General features: G+C 43.6%; 1 pseudogene; it reads left to right on the top strand.

The window, feature by feature from the left end:
• Positions 1–11,759: 11,759 nt before the first annotated feature.
• Positions 11,760–21,595, top strand: LOC138641386 (Fc receptor-like protein 5; annotated as a pseudogene).
• The last annotated feature ends 484 nt before the right edge of the window (positions 21,596–22,079 follow it).

The following is a 22,079-nucleotide window of genomic DNA, read 5'->3' as shown; positions in this document are numbered from 1 at the left end:
TCACCAGCAAAGCACCCCCACACCATCACACCTCCTCCTCCATGCTTCACGGTGGGAACCAGGCATGTAGAGTCCATCCGTTCACCTTTTCTGCGTCGCACAAAGACACGGTGGTTGGAACCAAAGATCTCAAATTTGGACTCATCAGACCAAAGCACAGATTTCCACTGGTCTAATGTCCATTCCTTGTGTTCTTTAGCCCAAACAAGTCTCTTCTGCTTGTTGCCTGTCCTTAGCAGTGGTTTCCTAGCAGCTATTTTACCATGAAGGCCTGCTGCACAAAGTCTCCTCTTAACAGTTGTTGTAGAGCTGTGTCTGCTGCTAGAACTCTGTGTGGCATTGACCTGGTCTCTAATCTGAGCTGCTGTTAACCTGCGATTTCTGAGGCTGGTGACTCAGATAAACTTATCCTCAGAAGCAGAGGTGACTCTTGGTCTTCCTTTCCTGGGGCTGTCCTCATGTGAGCCAGTTTCTTTGTATCGCTTGATGGTTTTTGCCACTGCACTTGGGGACACCTTCAAAGTTTTCCCAATTTTTCAGACTGACTGACCTTCATTTCTTAAAGTAATGATGACCACTCGTTTTTCTTTACTTAGCTGCTTTTTTCTTGCCATAATACAAATTCTAACAGTCTATTCAGTAGGACTATCAGCTGTGTATACACAGACTTCTACACAACACAACTGATGGTCCCAACCCCATTTATAAGGCAAGAAATCCCACTTATTAAACCTGAGAGGGCACACCTGTGAAGTGAAAACCATTCCCGGTGACTACCTCTTGAAGTTCATCAAGAGAATGCCAAGAGTGTGCAAAGCAGTCATCAAAGCAAAAGGTGGCTACTTTGAAGAACCTAGAATATAAGACATATTTTCAGTTGTTTCACACTTTTTTGTTAAGTATATAATTCCACATGTGTTAATTCATAGTTTCAGTGTGAATGTACAATTTTCATAGTCATGAAAATACAGAAAAATCTTTAAATGAGAAGGTGTATCCAAACTTTTGGTCTGTACTGTATATCTGCCTATTCTATGTGTAGACGTGTATTTTATCTATTCTATTCTAACCTCTCAGTGTGATTTTACTGTACACTGCACTGAATTGCCGGCTTTTCTCTAGAACACCAATGCGTATTTCTCGCAAGTCACACTGCTGGTCTGTGTGTAATCCGTATTTTTCTCGCCCCCATAGACGTTCATTGGTGGATTTTTTGCGCAATACGCTGCCAAACGCAGCATTCTCCGATTTTCTCAGCCCGTTAAATACGGCTTATGGAAGCTACCCCATAGAGAAACATTGGTCCGAGTGCAATGAGTTGTTTTTGCGCCTCTCACTCGTCCATATTTCTCTCTAGTGTGACCCCGGCCTAACCCTAATAACAGTGCTGTCCCATTCTCCTAATCAGTGCAGTCTTCTGCATATATTGACGCCCCCGAAGAAGCAGAGTGGCAAAACGTGCACGTCGGGGCAGGAGATTAAGGTCTTTACAGCGGCTGAGCTAGCGAACATTGTGACATCCAGGTAACTGCAGTGTTCTTATTTTTATGTGATGTTTCCCTAAATTATTGCATTGGTACTTGCCATTTTTATAATATCTGGGCTATTGAATACTGGGATCTATATATACCTTCGGGTGACTGATATATCTAGCTAGATTATTTATTTGGCACATGAATAAAGATAGGGATTTACACTTTGTTAACTGGCTCTAATGGTAAAGAAAAAATATAATAATATATAAATATAGCAATGCTTGACTCCTATTGAGCAATACTACCCTCTAGTGGCGATATATAATATTGATTTGGTTAATTAGTGAAAGCACTTTATCATATTATATGTATAACAATGATTTTTTGCACAATGCACTTTTTTATATATATAAATATTGTTCCAGTTTTTTTGGTGTGTACCATTGCTATATTTTAGAAAACTACCAACTTTATGCCTGCTGTAATTTCCTTTTTGTAATCTCCATTCTTTCCAGTTATCTCGTGTTCCTGAATATCTTTGTATGTTTTTTTTGTATTTAACTGAATAAAAACTAATACAGCTTTTAAAAATTGATTTGTTGTCACTTCTAATATTTTTCTTTAGCACCTATCTCTGTGAATTTGGTGTATAAAGAATATGGTTGTGTAGTCTTTTGAATGATTGAAGTGTTGTTAATTATTTAAGGACTCTTTTTGTCTTGATCTAATATCAGTGTGGTCCTATTCCCCCTATCAGTGCAGTCTTCTTATAACAGTGCTGTCACATTCCCCCAATCAGTGCAGTCTTCTTACCCTAATAACAGTGCAGTCACATTCTCCCATACCCAGGGCCAGCGTTAGGGGCAGGCAGACTAGGCAGCTGCCTAGGGCCCCCTCTGCCCGGTCATACCATACCATAGACCAGTGTCACCACCCGACGCACCCAAGCAAGTGCCGGGGCTCTGGAAGAATGAGGGGTCCATTCGCTTGTGACACGCTGCTCTGGTCTCTTCAGTGTCTTCTGTCTCTCTGCAATGTTTCAGGGCAGAGGGCGTGATGACATCACTACAGCGCACCCTCTGTGCTGTGCAGTGCAGAGAGCCAGAAGACTGGGCTGAAGAGACCGGAGCAGCAGGGAATGAGGAGAGGTAAGTATTTCATTTTTTTTTATGCATACAGCATTATATGGGGCCATTATATAGTGCATGCAGCAATATATGGGGCCATTATATACTGTATGGAGCAATATATGGGGCTCATTATTCTGTATGGAGCAATATATAGAACCATTATACTGTATGGAGCACTATATGGGGCCATTATATACTGTATGGAGCAATATATGGGGCTCATTATTCAGTATGGAGCAATATATAGAGCCATTATACTGTATGGAGCAATATATAGAGCCATTATACTGTATGGAGCAATATATGGGGCCATTATATACTGTATGGAGCAATATATGGGGCCATTATATACTGTATGGAGCAATATAGGGGCCATTATACTGTATAGAGCAATATATGGGGCCATTATATACTGTATGGAACAATATATCGGGCCATTACACTGTATGGAGTGTAGCGTTTCCCTTACTTCGGGTCTTGGGGGACACTCGCTTTGCACGGGAATAACGCATACAGGCACGATTTTTCCACAAAAACAACAGTCTATTCCGGTTTATTAAACGTCATAAACCATAACACAAACAGTTCATTATTTATATCAACGGAACACATTAACCACCGATAGTCTGTTCCAATGGCAGATCCGTGTCTGCCCGTAACCCCTTGTTACCTGGAGTTACCTTACAGGAGCTCCGGCTCCACACACTGACTCCTGCCAGAGCTGGTTTACAGGGAAACTGCCTCACTGGGATCACCGTCCTTGTGACCAGGGCACCTCGGATAGTCCAGACCCACAGTAGGAACTGTAGCTTCCCCAACACAGAAACCGTCCCAGGCTCTGTAGATGCAGCCTTTCCATGCGTTTCCAGGAAGACCAATCACAGGCACTTCCAACACACTGACCATCAGTCCGTGATCTTACCAAGTGCTTACAGGACTCCAGTCCATCGGCGGACAATCCAACACTCTGACCATTCCAGGACTCACACTCTTACCAGGTGCTTGCAGGACTCCAGCCCATCCCAGGACAATCCAACACCCGTGAGCATTCAGTCCATAGCCTTAGCAGTGCTTCCAGGACTCCAGCCTACTTCAGGACAATCCAACACCCAAGGCTATTGCAGGACTCACGGTCTCAGTGCTTCCAGGACTCCAGCCCATACCAGGACAATCCAACACTGACTGTTCATCAGGTCCATGGTCTCAGTGCTTCCAGGACTCCAGCCCATACCAGGACAATCCAACACTGACCGTTCATCAGGTCCACGGTCTCAGGTGCTTGCAGGACTTCTCCAATACCAGGAGTCTCCAACACCGACCGTCCAGGACCTTGCACATGGACCAAACGGATCCATACACAGGAACCACACAGGAACAAGTGACCCATACCCTGGTCACATTACATACCTGTAACCACTCCTCTGGGTGGGAGTGTCGGTGTGTGGCTAGTTTGTCCCGCCCATCTCACATAACTAGCCCTGCCAATCTCCCATTAGAACTTACACATTTACATGTGGGACTAGAGGTCCCAGCAAACCAACCAAACTTCAGACTGACAGCGCAGAGTGTATTCCTCTGCAACACACACAGCGGCCATTTACACTCCTGCCGGACTTTGTCTCATCACATTTATGCCTCCAAGCACATCTTGAAGTGCACACACAGCGCCACCTGGCTGTAACATGGGTCACCGCACCACAGGAGCAATATAGGGGTCATTATACTGTATAGAGAAATATATGGAGCCATTATATACTGCATGGAACAATATATTTGGCCATTATACAGTATGGAGCAATATATGGGGCCATTATAAACTGTATGGAGCAATATATAAGGGGCCATTATATACTGTATGAAGCAATATATGGGGCCATTACTATAACAGTGCTATCACTTGCCTCTTCACAGTACAAGCCCCTTAAGAGCTTTGGCTTCTTCTTTGATAAGTGTAGAAAATCCCAATTATGATGCAAATCTCTTCCCCCTTACAGTGCTGCCACATAGACCCCCTTTGTGTAGATATGATGCCTCTTTTTAATCTGATAACTAATTCCGGAGAATATAATATTTTCCATACTGGGGGTTTTCTCTTACCTCTTTATCATTTTTCTAGGTCATATTTTAAGGGCTAATACCAATTACGTCACTGACCACAGGATGTGAGAGGCGAGCAGAGGTTTAATATTTATGACCCAGAAACATTGAACAGTTTGTGTCTGTGGCCAATGCCATGTGTTCTTTTCTCCTCATCACGCTGACATGTAAGTACTAAGGCTTTAGCTGATGGAGAGGCTATCTATATATTGTCTTCTAGTACCCTATATGTTCTATGCCTATGTAGACTCAGTGGCCAGGTGACCATGTCTGAGCCTACACAGCTTCCACTATGGCTGGCTATGGTTAGAACTTCCTAAACCAAATAGCTGCTACCAAGGAAATATGGGACTCCTGAATGGAAGACCCTCTCTATGGCATCCTAATAGTTGGTTCTAGTAAGGGAATGCCTTTAATAACTGTATTATGTCTTTGTCATAACATTGTCAATATATTCTCATTTATGGTGAATGTTTCCTATTTTTCAGTGCTGATCATTGATCGCTCAGGTGAGTTTTTCTTTATAACATGTGGGTGTTGCTCCCCTGAAAATTGCTTAATGATATTACTTTTAAGTGATAGGAGCTGCTGTGAGACCAGTGGTGACCTTTAGGGTTGAGCGAAACGGGTCGGCCAGATTCAGAAGTCGCTGACTTTTGGCAAAGTCGGGTTTCATGAAACCCGACCCGACCCCTGTGTGGGGTCGGCCATGAGGTCGGCGATCTTCTGAATCTGGTATCGGAATTCCGATACCGAGTTCCGATATATTTGCAATATCGGAAATCAGTATCGGAATCCATATTTAAGTGTAAAATAAAGAATTAAAATAAAAAATATTGCTATACTCTGACGCGCCCTGTTGTGAATTCCGCTCTTGGGCTCCCTCCGGTGGTTGTAAGTGGCACTTTTGTGAGTTCTGCTCTTGGGCTCCCTCTTGTGGTTTCTAGTGGTATGGCTGCTCCTTGGAGTTAGCTGTCTTCAGCTGCTTCCACTGATCGTCTTTTCTGCTCGGCTATTTAGGCCTGCCTCTGTCCTTCAGTCAGTGCCACTTGTAAATGGTTCCTGGTTGGATTCACATCTCTTTGGAGTTCCCTGTTATCCTGACCAGTTCAGCAAAGCTAAGTTTTTGCTTGCTCTTTTCTGTTCACAGATTGTGGACTTATCCGTTCTGTGCTTCTATGTTTGTCCAGCGTTTTCAGTATGAATTAATTCTGTCTTGCTGGAAGCTCTGGGAAGCAGATTTACCCTCCACACCTTTAGTCAGGTGTGGAGGTTTTTAGTAAACTCTGCGTGGATTTTTGTAGTGTTTTATACTGACCGCACAGTATTCCATCCTGTCCTATCTATCAAGTTAGACTGGCCTCCTGTGCTCATCCTGGTTTCATTCTGTGTATGTTGTTTCCCTCTCCACTCACAGTCATTATTTGTGGGGGGCATATCTATCCTTTGGGGATTTTCTCTGAGGCAAGATAGTTTTCCTGCTTCTATCTTTAGGGGTAGTTAGCTCTTAGGTGGTGACGAGGTGCCTAGGGAGAGTTAGGAGCATCCCACGGCTACTTCTAGTGTTGTGTTGAGCTTAGGGACTGCGGTCAGTACAGTTACCACTTCCCTCAGAGCTCGTTCCATGTTGCTCCTAAACCACCGCATCATAACAGTACAAGTGGCCAAAAATGAATTAAATGTATCTCAAAAGAAGGAAAAGAAAGTTCTGAACCATTTTTTTTTCTGTGCTCTGGTTTGTCTTTTTTTTTTCCTCTTGATATCTGGGTGGTTCAGGATATATGCTCTGGCATGGATGTTCAGGGTTTGTTTTCTCGTGTGGATCAACTTGCTGCAAGAGTACAGAGTATCCAGGACTATGTTGTCCAGACTCCGGCTTTAGAGCCTAGAATTCCTACTCCTGATTTGTTTTTTGGGGACAGATCCAAGTTTTTGAACTTTAAAAATAACTGCAAATTGTTTTTTGCTTTGAAACCCCGTTCTTCAGGTGATCCCATTCAGCAAGTAAAGATCATCATATCTTGAGGGTGACCCTCAAGACTGGGCCTTTTCTCTTGAAACTGGGGATCCGGCATTATTGAATGTAGACGCATTTTTTCAAGCGCTCGGATTATTGTATGACGAACCTAATTCTGTGGATCATGCAGAAAAAACCCTGTTGGCCTTGTGTCAAGGTCAGGAAGCGGCAGAATTATACTGCCAGAAATTTAGAAAATGGTCTGTGCTCACTAAATGGAATGAGGAGGCTCTGGCTGCTATTTTCAGAAAAGGTGTTTCTGAAGCCCTTAAAGATGTTATGGTGGGCTTCCTACACCTGCCGGTTTGAGCGAATCTATGTCTCTAGCCATTCAGATTGATCGGCGTCTGCGCGAGCGCAAAGCTGTGCACCATATGTCAGTGTCTTCGGAGCAGAGGCCTGAACCTATGCAGTGTGATAGGATTTTGACTAGAACAGAAGGGCAGGAATTCAGACGTCAGTATAGGCTGTGTTTTTACTGTGGTGATTCTACTCATGTTATCTCTGATTGCCCTAAGCGTACTAAGAGAGTCGCTAGGTCTGTTACCATTAGTACTATACAGCCTAAATTTCTCTTATCTGTGACCCTGATTTGCTCATTGTCGTCCTTTTCTGTCATGGCATTTGTGGATTCAGGCGCTGCCCTGAACTTAATGGACTTAGAATTCGCCAGGCGCTGTGGTTTTTCCTTGCAGCCTTTGCAGAGCCCTATTCCTTTGAGGGGCATTGATGCTACACCCTTGGCCAAGGATAAACCTCAGTACTGGACGCAGATGACTATGTACATGGCTCCTGCACATCAGGAAAATTGCCGTTTTCTGGTGTTGCATAACCTGCATGATGTTGTTGTACTGGGTTTTCCATGGTTACAGGAACATAATCCGGTGCTGGATTGGAAAACTATGACTGTGACTAGTTGGGGTTGTCAAGGGGTACATAGTGATGTTCCTTTGATGTCAATTTCCTCTTCCCCCTCTTCTGAGGTCCCTGAGTTTTTGTTGGATTTCCAGGATGTATTTGATGAGCCCAAGTCCAGTTCCCTTCCACCGCACAGGGACTGTGATTGTACTATTAACTTGATTCCTGGTTGCAAGTTCCCTAAGGGCCGACTTTTTAATCTGTCTGTGCCAGAGCATGCCGCCATGCTGAGTTATGTTAAGGAGTCTTTGGAGAAGGGGCATATTCGGCCCTCTTCGTCACCATTGGGAGTGGGTTTCTTTTTTGTTGCTAAGAAGGATGGCTCCTTGAGACCCTGTATTGATTATTGTCTTCTTAATAAAATCACGGTCAAATTCCAATACCCCTTGCCTCTGCTTACTGATTTGTTTGCTCAGATTAAGGGGGCTAGTTGGTTTACTAACATTGACCTCCGAGGGGCATATAATCTTGTTCGTATTAAACAGGGTGACGAATGGAAAACTGCATTTAATACGCCCGAAGGCCATTTTGAATACCTTGTGATGCCATTTGGGCTCTCTAATGCTCCATCGTTGTTCCAGTCTTTCATGCATGATATTTTCCGCAATTATCTTGATAAATTCATGGTCGTATATTTGGATGATATTTTGATTTTTTCCGATGATTGGGAGTCTCATGTGAAGCAGGTCAGGATGGTGTTCCAGATCCTTCGTGATAATGCTTTGTTTGTGAAGGGGTCTAAGTGCCTATTCGGAGGTCAGAAGGTCTCTTTTTTGGGTTTTATTTTTTCTCCCTCGTCTATAGAAATGGATCCTGTTAAGGTCCAAGCTATTCATGACTGGATTCAACCCACATCTGTGAAGGGCCTTCAAAAATTTTTGGGCTTTGCTAATTTCTATCGCCGTTTCATTTCCAACTTTTCCAGTGTGGTTAAGCCCCTTACTGATTTGACGAAGAAAGGCGCTGATGTGACGAATTGGTCCTCTGCAGCTGTTGAGGCCTTTCAGAAGCTTAAACGCCGATTTACTTCTGCCCCTGTGTTACGTCAGCCGGATGTTTCTCTTCCTTTTCAGGTTGAGGTCGACGCTTCTGAGATTTGGGCAGGGGCCGTTTTGTCTCAGAGGGAGTCTGATGGTTCTTTGATGAAACCGTGTGCCTTTTTTTCCAGAAAGTTTTCGCCTGCGGAACGCAATTATGATGTCGGCAATCGGGAGTTGTTGGCTATGAAGTCGGCGTTTGAGGAGTGGCGACATTGGCTTGAGGGAGCTAAGCACCGCGTTGTGGTCTTGACTGATCATAAGAATCTGGTTTACCTCGAGTCGGCCAAGCGGCTGAATCCTAGACAGGCTCGATGGTCTCTGTTTTTCTCCCGTTTTGATTTTGTGGTCTCGTATCTTCCGGGATCTAAGAATGTTAAGGCTGATGCCCTCTCTAGGAGTTTTTCGCCTGATTCTCCTGGAGTCCTTGAGCCGGTTGGCATTCTTAAGAAAGGGGTGATTCTTTCTGCCATCTCCCCTGATTTGCGGCGGGTGCTTCAGGAATTTCAGGCTGATAGGCCTGACCGCTGTCCTGTGGGGAAGCTGTTTGTTCCTGATAGATGGACGAGTAAGGTGATTTCTGAGGTTCATTGTTCAGTGTTGGCTGGTCATCCTGGGATTTTTGGTACCAGAGATTTGGTTGCTAGGTCCTTTTGGTGGCCTTCCTTCTTAATTTTGGTTTTCATCCTCGCTTTTCTTCTGGGCAGGTTGAGCCTTCTGATTGTCCTGGTGTTGATTCTGTGGTGGACAGGCTGCAGCAGATTTGGACTCATGTGATGGACAATTTGACGTTGTCTCAGGAAAGGGCTCAACGTTTTGCTAACCGCCATCGGTGTGTTGGTCCCCGGCTTCGTGTGGGGGATTTGGTTTGGTTGTCCTCTCGTCATGTTCCTATGAAGGTTTCGTCCCCTAAGTTTAAGCCTCGGTTTATTGGTCCTTATAAGATTTCTGAAATTATTAATCCGGTGTCTTTTCGTTTGCCTCTTCCAGCCTCTTTTGCCATTCATAATGTTTTCCATAGATCTTTGTTGCGGAGATATGTGGTGCCCGTTGTTCCCTCGGTTGACCCTCCTGCCCCGGTGTTGGTAGAGGGAGAGTTGGAATATGAGGTTGAGAAGATTTTGGATTCTCGTTTTTCGAGGCGGAGGCTTCAGTATCTTGTCAAGTGGAAGGGTTATGGTCAGGAGGATAATTCTTGGATTGTTGCCTCCGATGTCCATGCCACCAATTTGGTTCGTGCTTTTCACTTGGCTCGTCCTGATCGGCCTGGGGGCTCTGGTGAGGGTTCGGTGACCCCTCCTCAAGGGGGGGGGGTACTGTTGTGAATTCCGCTCTTGGGCTCCCTCCGGTGGTTGTAAGTGGCACTTTTGTGAGTTCTGCTCTTGGGCTCCCTCTTGTGGTTTCTAGTGGTATGGCTGCTCCTTGGAGTTAGCTGTCTTCAGCTGCTTCCACTGATCGTCTTTTCTGCTCGGCTATTGAGGCCTGCCTCTGTCCTTCAGTCAGTGCCACTTGTAAATGGTTCCTGGTTGGATTCACATCTCTTTGGAGTTCCCTGTTATCCTGACCAGTTCAGCAAAGCTAAGTTTTTGCTTGCTCTTTTCTGTTCACAGATTGTGGACTTATCCGTTCTGTGCTTCTATGTTTGTCCAGCGTTTTCAGTATGAATTAATTCTGTCTTGCTGGAAGCTCTGGGAAGCAGATTTACCCTCCACACCTTTAGTCAGGTGTGGAGATTTTTAGTATACTCTGCGTGGATTTTTGTAGTGTTTTATACTGACCGCACAGTATTCCATCCTGTCCTATCTATCAAGTTAGACTGGCCTCCTGTGCTCATCCTGGTTTCATTCTGTGTATGTCGTTTCCCTCTCCACTCACAGTCATTATTTGTGGGGAGCTGATCTATCCTTTGGGGATTTTCTCTGAGGCAAGATAGTTTTCCTGCTTCTATCTTTAGGGGTAGTTAGCTCTTAGGCGGTGACGAGGTGCCTAGGGAGAGTTAGGAGCATCCCACGGCTACTTCTAGTGTTGTGTTGAGCTTAGGGACTGCGGTCAGTACAGTTACCACTTCCCTCAGAGCTCGTTCCATGTTGCTCCTAAACCACCGCATCATAACAGCGCCCTGGTACTAACCGGCAGCCTTCCTTCCTTAGAATCAGCGCGTGAATGACATTAGATGACGTTGCGGCTTGTGACTGGTCGCGTGACCGCCCATGTAACCGCTCGCGCGACCAATCACAAGCCGCGACGTCACCGAAGGTCCTTCAAGCGCTGATTCTTAGGAAGGAAGGCTGCCGGAAAGAAGCAGGGCGCGTCCGAGGGTGAGTATATACCTAATAGGAATATACCCTGCTTCTTTCCGGCAGCCTTCCTTCCTAAGAATCAGCGCTTGAAGGACCTTCGGTGACGTCGCGGCTTGTGATTGGTCGCGCGAGCGGTCACATGGGCAGTCGCGCGACCAATCACAAGTCGCGACGTCATCTAAGGCCCTTCACGCGCTGATTCTAAGGAAGAAAGGCTGCCGGTTAGTACCAGGGCGCGTCCGAGGGTGAGTATAGCAATATTTTTTATTTTAATTCTTTATTTTACACTTAAATATGGATCCCAGGGCCTGAAGGAGAGTTTCCGCTCCTTCAGACCCTGGGAACCATTGGAAACCCAATGCACTGCATTGGGTTTCGTGTTTCGGCCGACCCCGACTTTTTTATAGGATCGGCCAATTTCACTCGACCCGACTTTTGAAAAAGTCAGGTTTCGTGAAACCCGACCCGATCCTATAAAAGTAAAAGTCGCTCAACCCTAGTGACCTTCACACCCAACTGGGAAAATATATTATCTGGAGACACGGTGACCCTAACATGTAATGTGACCACGGAGGACCAGACCTATTACTGGTACAAAGATAATGAATTAATGGGAATCAGCCAAAAGAATGTAACTATCCAATCAGCCTCATGGACAGATAGAGGGAACTACCAGTGTCATACCAGTACGAGTGACATCAGTCATCCCATCATACTCTACGTTAGTCAAGGTGAGCTCCACCTGTCTCCACCTCATAACCCTATTTACATTACTGGGCTGATCTATGGCATTATTCTTTTTATTAACTACACTCATCCTGCAGAGACCTGTGACCATTTATGAAGGACGCCCCTTGAATCTCAAATGTCACAGCCGCTTTGGATGTAAGGTCATAAACACAACATTTTATAAGGAAGATGAAGAGATTCAGACCTCAACAATTGGCTCCGAGTTACATCTCAAGAAAGTAGATGGAGATGTGACTGGGAAATACCGATGTACTAAAGTGATAGAAGATGATGATGGATCTCTCCATACATTGTCACATGAATCTTACATCCATGTTACAAGTGAGTATCCTTCCATTATTCTTGTATATTGCTCAGAGTATGCGATGGCACCCAAAACGGGACTTCTCTTGGTTCCTTTCACCAAAGTCCTTGAGCTAATAGTTACTTTCTCTAATTCATTGTATACATGAAAAATTAGAAAAATTACTCACCCTAATTACATCTTCCTATCTCAAAGGGTTATTTCAAAAATATATTTGACCTTGGCCTTCAGAACTATTAGCTAAAACACTAAAGGCCAATCACATGGGACTTCTAATTTCATAAAAAAATCTAATTTACAAGTGAAAATTAGAAATATTACTAATAATCTAAACTTTTCAGGTACTTTTTGGCAAGTAATAATGGTATCAGTATTTGACTTCTCTGATGGGATGCGAAGAATAGACAACTTTTTTTTTCATAGATAGTCTGTTCTTTGTAGAAGCTGCGCTCAGGCCTGTGGTCACCTTCAAACCCAACTGGAGAAACATATTGTCTGTTGACGCCGTTACTATATCCTGTGATGTGGTCTCAGATGACCAGACAGGTCAAATGTATTACTGTATATAGATGAAAAACCAGCACACGCTCAGCAGCAGAACTTTACTATCCAGTCTGCTTCATGGAGAGATATAGGGGACTACCAGTGTTACACCAACATAAGTGACATCAGTTATCCTGCCAGACTGAATGTGATTAATGGTGAGTTCACATACTAGTCAGAATATATTGCCTAATTAAAGAATATATCTCTAATTTAATGCTTCTACATCAGCTGCCCTCATCCTGCAGAGGCCAATGGAAATTCTCGAAGGAGACTCCATGACTCTAAGATGTCACAGTCGCTCTGAATATACAGTCGTACACAATATTCTAGTATGATGACAAGGAGATAAAGTCTTCGGAAAGCGACTCACAACTACATATTGATAAGGTCGATGGAGCCGTGAATGGGAAATACAAATGTATGAAAACACTACAAGATTATGATGGAACATTTCATTCGCTCTCCGATGAAACTTATGTCTCTATGAGTGGTAAGTAGCTGTGATCATGGGGTAGAATATCTGTGATTGTGTGACCATGCGTAGAGTAATTGCGATTGTGTGATTATGTGCTAGAGTAACGGTGATTGTGTGATATTGTGCTAGCGTAACAGTGATTGTGTCATCATGTGCTAGAGTAATGGTGATTGTGGCATCATGTGCTAAAGTGATGGTGATTGTGTGATATTGTGCAAGAGTAACGGTGAATGTGTGATCATGTGCTAGAGTAGCAGTGATTGTGTGATCATGTGCTAGAGTACTGGTGATTGTGTGATCATGTGCTAGAGTAACGGTGATTGTGTCATCATGTGCTAGAGTAACGGTGAATGTGTGATCATGTGCTAGAGTAACGGCGATTGTGTGATATTGTGCTAGAGTAACGGTGATTGTGTCATCATGTGCTAGAGTAACGGTGATTGTGTGATCATGTGCTAGAGTAACGGTGATTGTGTCATCATGTGCTAGAGTAACGGTGATTTTGTGATCATGTGTTAGAGTAACGGTGATTGTGTGATATTGTGCTAGATTAACCCTGCTGTTCTGTTGGTCAAAAATGACCGACTTTGAACTTCAATATTCTTTAAAATATTCAAGATGCGGCTCTGAAACCCGTGGCCGACCGACCCATCCTCATTTAAGTCAATCAACCACAAGTTTCAGAACCGCATCTTGAACACCCCAAAAGATACCAAAGTTCAAAATAGGTCTCCCCAGACCGAACAGAACAGCAGGGTTAAAGGTGATTGTGTCATCATGTGCTAGAGTAACAGTGATTTTGTGATCATGTGTTAGAGTAACGGCGATTGTGTGATATTGTGAGTAAACATGATTGTGTGATCATATGCTAGAGTAACAGTGATTGTGTGATCATGTGCTAGAGTAAGGCTGCCGTCACACTAGCAGTATTTGGTCAGTATTTTACATCAGTATTTGTAAGCCAAAACCAGGAGTGGGGGATAAATACAGAAGTGGTGCATATGTTTCTATTATACTGTTCCTCGAATTGTTCCACTCCTGGTTTTGGCTTACAAATACTGATGTAAAATACTGACCAAATACTGCTAGTGTGACGGCAGCCTAACTGTGATTGTGTGATCAAGTGCTAGAGTAACGGTGATTTTGTGATCATGTGTTAGAGTAACAGTGATTGTGTGATATTGTGAGTAACGATGATTTTGTGACCATGTGTTAGAGTAACGGTGATTATTTGATATTGTGCTAGAGTAATGGTGATTCTGTGATCATGTGCTAGAGCAGGGGTCCCCAACCTGTAGCTCGGGAGCCACATGTGGCTCGCGGACCCATGAATTGTGGCTCGCGGCTGTCTGTCAGCTTGGTGCATTAGCTCCAGTTCTAGCAAATAGGTATCAAGAGCACATCTGAATTTTGTGAGCAGCCCTGCACAGAAGAGCAGATCTGCATGCACATCTACTGGTCTTAGGGTTTTGAGATGATTTAAGTATGGTACGCTGGAGACAAGATGACACCACCTGTCAGAGGAGGTGTTTGAAGCTGGATATGACACTGTCTTGGGAGTGCTTTATAGAATACTGAATGGGGGTATTGTAGGAACCCTTGGATCTTTGTATACTGCTTTGCGGTAATTGATTTTTGTGGAAAAGCTTTGGTTAACATTATGCCTGTAATGGGGGCTTTGGTTGCCACTATTTTGAGGGGGGCTCACGACCCTCTCTCAAGGCTGGATGTGGCTCGCGACCCTTTCTCAGAGCTGACTGTGGCTCTCAAGGCCAGAAACGTTGGGGACCTCTGTGCTAGAGTAACGGTGATTTTGTGATCATGTGTTAGAGTAACAGTGATTGTGTGATATTGTGAGTAACGATGATTTTGTGACCATGTGTTAGAGTAACGGTGATTATTTGATATTGTGCTAGAGTAATGGTGATTCTGTGATCATGTGCTAGAGTAACGGTGATTGTGTGATCATGTGTTAGAGCAGTGGTCCCCAACCTTTCTGACCTTGAGAGCCACATTCAGCTTAGAGAGAGGGTCGCGAGCCACATTCAGCACTGAGAGAGGGTCACGAACCACATCCAGCTCCCACCCCCTTCAAAGTAGTGTCAACCAAAGCCCCCATTACAGGTATAATGATAACCAAAGCGTTTCCACAGAAATCACTCCAGAGCAGTACACTGAGATCCAGGGGTTCCCACAATACCACCATTCAGTATTCTCCCAACACACTGTCACATCCAGCTTTGAGCACCTCCTCTAACAGATAGTACCATCCTCTAGCGTACCATACCTAAACATCCCTATACCCCCAAGACCAGTAAATGTGCATCCAGATCTGCAATTCTGTGCAGGGCTACTCACAGAATTCACCATTTTGAGATGTGGTCTTCATACCTGTTTGATAGACCTGGACCTAATGCATCAAGCTGGCAGACAGTCGCGAACCACAATTCATGGGGCTGCGAGCCACATGTGGCTCCCGAGCTACAGGTTGGGGAGCCCTGTGTTAGAGTAAGGCCGGAGTCACACACAACATATAAAAATACGGTCCGTTTTTGATGGCCGAGATACGCTGAAAATTTCAGTCATATATATGTGTCAGTGAGACACATATATATACATATATTTATATTTCATATAGCGCTAGATAGCAGAAAAGCCGGTAATTCAATTGCCGGCTTTTGCTATCTCCTTCCCAAACCCGACAGGATATGAGACATGGTTACATACAGTAAACCGTTTCATATGCCTTATTTTTTACATATTCCTCACTAGTAATGTTAGAAGTGTACTGTATGTGTGCAAAATTTGGGGGCTCTAGCTGTTAAAATAAAGGGTTAAATCACGGAAAAAACTGGCGTAGGCTCCAGCGCAATTTTCTCCGCCAGAGTGGGAAAGCCAGTGACTGAGGGCAGATATTAATAGCCTGGAGAGGGTCCATGGTTATTGCCCCCCCCCCCCCCCCGTGCTAAAAACATCTGCCCCCAGCTACCCCAGAAAAAGCACATCTGTAAGATGCACCTATTCTGGCACTTGGCCACTCTTTTCCCACTCCCCTGTAGTGGTGGGATATGGGGTAATGAAGGGTTAATGCCACCTTGCTATTGTAAGGTGACATTAAGCCTGGTTAATAATGGAGAGGTGTCAATAAGACACCTATCCATTATTAATCCTATGTTCATAAAGGGTTAAAAAAAACCACACACACATTAGGAATAAAGTATTTTAATGAAATAAAGACACAGGGTGTTGTAATAGTTTATTAAATGCTCAATCCAATTGAAGACCCTGAAACCTGAAACAAAGTTAAAGTAAAAAAACAATATCTCATACCTCTCCGGCGTTACAGTCAAGTCCCACACTGTAAATCCATCAGAAGGGGTTAAATAATTGTACAAGCAGAAGCTCTGCTATTGCAGCTGCGCTCCTGCCTGTAAAAAGTGGGGAATGAATGGAATGCAGAGGAACGTAGTTACATAGACTTGCGGTGATGCGCCCCCTGCTGGCATAAATTCATATGAACTCGAGCGTGGGAATTTTTCAGAATATTTTCTCATGCTCGAGTTCATATGAGTTTATACCAGCAGGGGGGCGCAGCACCGCAAGGCTAGGTAGCTACATTCCCCTGCATTCCAGGAATATGTAAAAAATAAGGGATATGAAATGGTTTACTATGCAAAAGAGGGTAGAAAGCAGCACAGCCCGATAAGGAGTAACCATATGGAGTCACCGCAGGAACTACTGAGCCCAGCGTGTACAGCGAGGTGCTCACGTCTAAGACACAGCAAACATCTAGATCAGAAATGAAGAGAGACGTGGCAACACTCACCGATCCTGTGAAGAGGGCTTTACCTTTTATTTAAAGCAAACGTGAGACCATCTTCATGGCACGGGGGAGACAAAATAGAGGAGGGGAGCGGGGGAGAGGACAACAGCCGTTTCGCGCCCACACCGGCGCTTCTACGGGTCCACACTGGACGGGAACAACGTCAGGTGAGATAAGCACAAAGGCTCCGCCCCCTGCAACGTGTATCCCGTCCAGAGCAGGCAGAAAACAGGTGCATATCAAGGGAACAATCAAAACAGTGAGTATTAAAATCAGTTACAAAAACATAAATATAAAGATATTGAACATGCACATATATGATCACAAAATCTCTATGGAAAACGACATAACAAATACATAAATCGTACGCAGTGTGTATTAAAATCAGTTATAAAGGTTCATTGTGCACAGTTTCCACACTGCGTACGATTTATGTATTTGTTATGTCATTTTCCATAGAGATTTTGTGATTATATATGTGCATGTTCAATATCTTTATATTTATGTTTTTGTAACTGATTTTAATACTCACTGTTTTGATTGTTCCCTTGATATGCACCTGTTTTCTGCCTGCTCTGGACGGGATACACGTTGCAGGGGGCGGAGCCTTTGTCCTTATCTCACCTGACGTTGTTCCTGTCCAGTGTGGACCCGTAGAAGCGCCGGTGTGGGCGCGAAACGGCTGTTGTCCTCTCCCCCGCTCACCTCCTCTATTTTGTCTCCCCCGTGCCATGAAGATGGTCTCACGTTTGCTTTAAATAAAAGGTAAAGCCCTCTTCACAGGATCGGTGAGTGTTGCCACGTCTCTCTTCATTTCTGATCTAGATGAAATGGTTTACTGTATGTAAACCATGTCTCATATCCTGTCGGGTTTGATAAGGAGTTAGCAAAAGCCGGCAATTGAATTACCAGCTTTTCTGCTATCTAGCGCTGTATTAAATAAATAAATAAATATATATATATATATATATATATATATATATATGTGTGTGTGTGTCTGACATATATATATATATATATATATATATATATATATATATATATATACAGTTAGGGCCAGAAATATTTGGACAGTGACACAAGTTTTGTTATTTTAGCTGTTTACAAAAACATGTTCAGAAATACAATTATATATATAATATGGGCTGAAAGTGCACACTCCCAGCTGCAATATGATAGTTTCCACATCCAAATTGGAGAAAGGGTTTAGGAATCATAGCTCTGTAATGCATAGCGTCCTCTTTTTCAAGGGACCAAAAGTAATTGGACAATGGACTCTAAGGGCTGCAATTAACTCTGAAGGCGTCTCCCTCGCTAACCTGTAATCAATGAAATAGTTAAAAGGTCAGGGGTGGATTCCAGGTGTGTGGTTTTGCATTTGGAAGCTGTTGCTGTGAGCAGACAACATGCGGTCAAAGGAACTCTCAATTGAGGTGAAGCAGAACATCCTGAGGCTGAAAAAAAAGAAAAAATCCATCAGAGAGATAGCAGACATGCTTGGAGTAGCAAAATCAACAGTTGGGTACATTCTGAGAAAAAAGGAATTGACTGGTGAGCTTGGGAACTCAAAAAGGCCTGGGTGTCCACGGATGACAACAGTGGTGGATGATCACCGCATACTTAATTTGGTGAAGAAGAACCCGTTCACAACATCAACTGAAGTCCAGAACACTCTCAGTGAAGTAGGTGTATCTGTCTCTAAGTCAACAGTAAAGAGAAGACTCCATGACAGTAAATACAAAGGGTTCACATCTAGATGCAAACCATTCATCAATACCAAAAATAGACAGGCCAGAGTTAAATTTGCAGAAAAACACCTCAAGAAGCCAGCTCAGTTCTGGAAAAGTATTCTATGGACAGATGAGACAAAGATCAACCTGTACCAGAATGATGGGAAGAAAAAAGTTTGGAGAAGAAAGGGAACAGCACATGATCCAAGGCACACCACATCCTCTGTAAAACATGGTGGAGGCAACGTGATGGCATGGGCATGCATGGCTTTCAATGGCACTGGGTCACTTGTGTTTATTGATGACATAAGAGCAGACAAGAGTAGCCGGATGAATTCTGAAGTGTACCGGGATATACTTTCAGCCCAGATTCAGCCAAATGCTGCAAAGTTGATTGGATGGCGCTTCATAGTACAGATGGACAATGACCCCAAGCATACAGCCAAAGCTACCCAGGAGTTCATGAGTGCCAAAAAGTGGAACATTCTGCAATGGCCAAGTCAATCTCCAGATCTAAACCCAATTGAGCATGCATTTCACTTGCTCAAATCCAGACTTAAGACGGAAAGACCCACAAACAAGCAAGACCTGAAGGCTGCGGCTGTAAAGGCCTGGCAAAGCATTAAGAAGGAGGAAACCCAGCGTTTGGTGATGTCCATGGGTTCCAGACTTAAGGCAGTGATTTCCTCCAAAGGATTTGCAACAAAATATTGAAAATAAAAATATTTTGTTTGGGTTATGTTTATTTGTCCAATTACTTTTGACCTCCTAAAATGTGGAGTGTTTGTAAAGAAATGTGTACAATTCCTACATTTTCTATCAGATATTTTTGTTCAACCCTTCAAATTAAACGTTCCAATCTGCACTTGAATTCTGTTGTAGAGGTTTCATTTCAAATCCAATGTGGTGGCATGCAGAGCCCAACTCGCGAAAATTGTGTCACTGTCCAAATATTTCTGGCCCTAACTGTATATATAAACCTATACTCTGTGTAGACATTAATTTTATCTGTTCTATTCTAACCTGTCAGTGTGATTTTACGGTACACCGCACTGAATTGCTGGCTTTTCTATAGAACACCGATGCGTATTTCTCGCAAGTCACACTGATGGTCCGTGTGTAATCCATTTTTTTCTCGCACCCATAGACTTGCATTGGCAATTCTCGGCCAAGATACGCTGACAATCGCAGCATGCTGCGATTTCACTCGAATCCTGAATACGGCCGAGAAAACAACAGATAATAGGAGCTGCCCCATAGATTAACATTGGGCCGAGTGCTATGCGATTTTTTATCACATTGCACTCGTCCTTTTATTACGGTCTAGTGTGACTCCGGCCTAACGGTGATTGTGTGATCATGTGCTAGAGTGACGGTGACTGTGTGATCATGTGTAGACTAACGGTGATTGTGTAATCATATGATAGAGTAACGGTGATTGATCTGATCATGTGCTAGAGTAACGGTGATTGTGTGATAATGTGCTAGAGTAACGGTGATTGTTGGATCACGTGCTAGAGCAATGGTGATTGTGTGATAATATGCTAGAGTAATAGTGATTGTTTGATCATGGGGTATACTAAATGTGATAGGGGGACAAAGGAATGTGGAACATATGACAATAAATGGAGAACATTGGGTGGGATGTTGAGTAGTGATGAGCGAATATACAGTACTCGTTACTCGAGATTTCTCGAGCATGCTCGGGGGTCCTCTAAGTATTTTCTAGTGCTCGGAGATTTAGTTTTTCTTACTGCAGCTGAATGATTTACATCTGTTAGCCAGCATAAGTACATGTGGGGATTTCCTAGAAACCAGGCAACCCCCACATATACTTATGCTGGCTAACAGATGTAAATCATTCAGCTGCAGTAAGAAAAACTAAATCTCCGAGCATCTCTAATGTTGAGTAGATGAGGGTAAATGATGGTGGATTAGCAGAGTGTTTGAGTTTTGTTGATGAGCCCAAATCTAATACTAAAGTAGTAAGAGAGATATCACTTTTTCTTCTCACCCATTAACCTACCCTGATGTCACAAGTCCGAACCACATATACAAGGAAAGTGACAAGTAATGGGGCAAGGGTAAAAAATGACTAAGTCCAACCTTAGAGATAGATACTTTCTGGTCTATATATCACATAGACTATAATAACGCTTTTATTTTTTAGAGCTTTTCTCACATCCAAAAATAAAAGCATCCCCATACAGCATAGTAGAAGATGATGACCTGACCTGTGTCAAGAGGCTAAATCCTCTCAGAGACAGTAAAGAAATGAAATTTGCCTTCTACAGAGAAGGACGGAAAGTTCAGGAATTCAGCTCTTCTGACACATACCGGGCCCCATCCGTTCAGTCGGAGGATCCTGGGAATTACACGTGCGAGGTCATGACTCCCATGATAAGGAAGATGAGTGATGTGTCATATGTCCATGTACAAGGTGACTGAAGCTTGGTCTGTCTCGTCTTCAATATATTCTGAATTTTTCACTTATATCTCATTTGATATTTCATCTTCTAGAACTGTTCTCCTTTCCAGAGATTAAGGTGCCCCTGCATTGAATATTAGGGCATGAACTGACCATAACGTGTGTCACCAGACTGAACCCTCTCAGACGCGGTAAAGAACTACAGATTACCTTCTATAGACATGGAGAGAAGGTACAGCAACTGAGATTATTGGGCACATATATCATTCAGTCCGCTCAGCTGGAAGATTCTGGGAATTACACCTGTGCGGTGTCGACGGTGTCTGGTTTTACAATGAAAATCAGTAATGTCTCATATGTCCATAGACATGGTGAGCCATTACAGGGGTATACAGTGCAAGATATCTCCCCAGACTAGATGGATCTGATCATTTCTATAATAATAAAAGTCATTTACAATATGATCAGGTTATTAAAGGGAAACTGCACATAAGACAACCCCTTTTATAAGACTAGGTCACCAAAAACTAGCTTGATACCAGAAATCTCACAGTTAAAACCCTGAGCAATTGTGAGTCAGTTGCGGGATGCAGTAACGGACACGAAGCAGAGCAAGGGTTAACTATATTTTACTTGAATTGAAGGTTACTCCACGCAGGGAGAGGAAGGGGTAAACAGGAGTATAGCAGGTGATATAAACACAAATGATGTGCAGGGTGAGTTAAACAGCAACAATAAGTAATGAAGCAGTTCTTTAAGGGTTAACTTATCGGTCCGGCAGCTTCCTGACCCTAGAGTCTTAGGCTCAAACGGTGGCATCAATGCAGTTAGCGCGTGATGAATCCAGTGTCGTCCTGAAGGCGTTGGTGATCCGGTTTCCGGCAGTGATGGTGGGTCCTTCTCGTCTTGGACGGGGTCCTGGGTTTGTTGTGCGGTATGAAGTACAATCTCCAACTCCGTCGTTAACTTAGTCTGACAGAAATAAGCGAGAGAGATGAGGCACAGTTCCCGATGAGTCACCCGATCCTTCCTAGGTGGCACGCGTGCTG

This window comes from Ranitomeya imitator, chromosome 1, assembly GCF_032444005.1.
Source record: "Ranitomeya imitator isolate aRanImi1 chromosome 1, aRanImi1.pri, whole genome shotgun sequence".
Lineage (NCBI taxonomy): Eukaryota > Metazoa > Chordata > Amphibia > Anura > Dendrobatidae > Ranitomeya > Ranitomeya imitator.
This window is presented reverse-complemented; position numbering and strand designations above follow the sequence as displayed.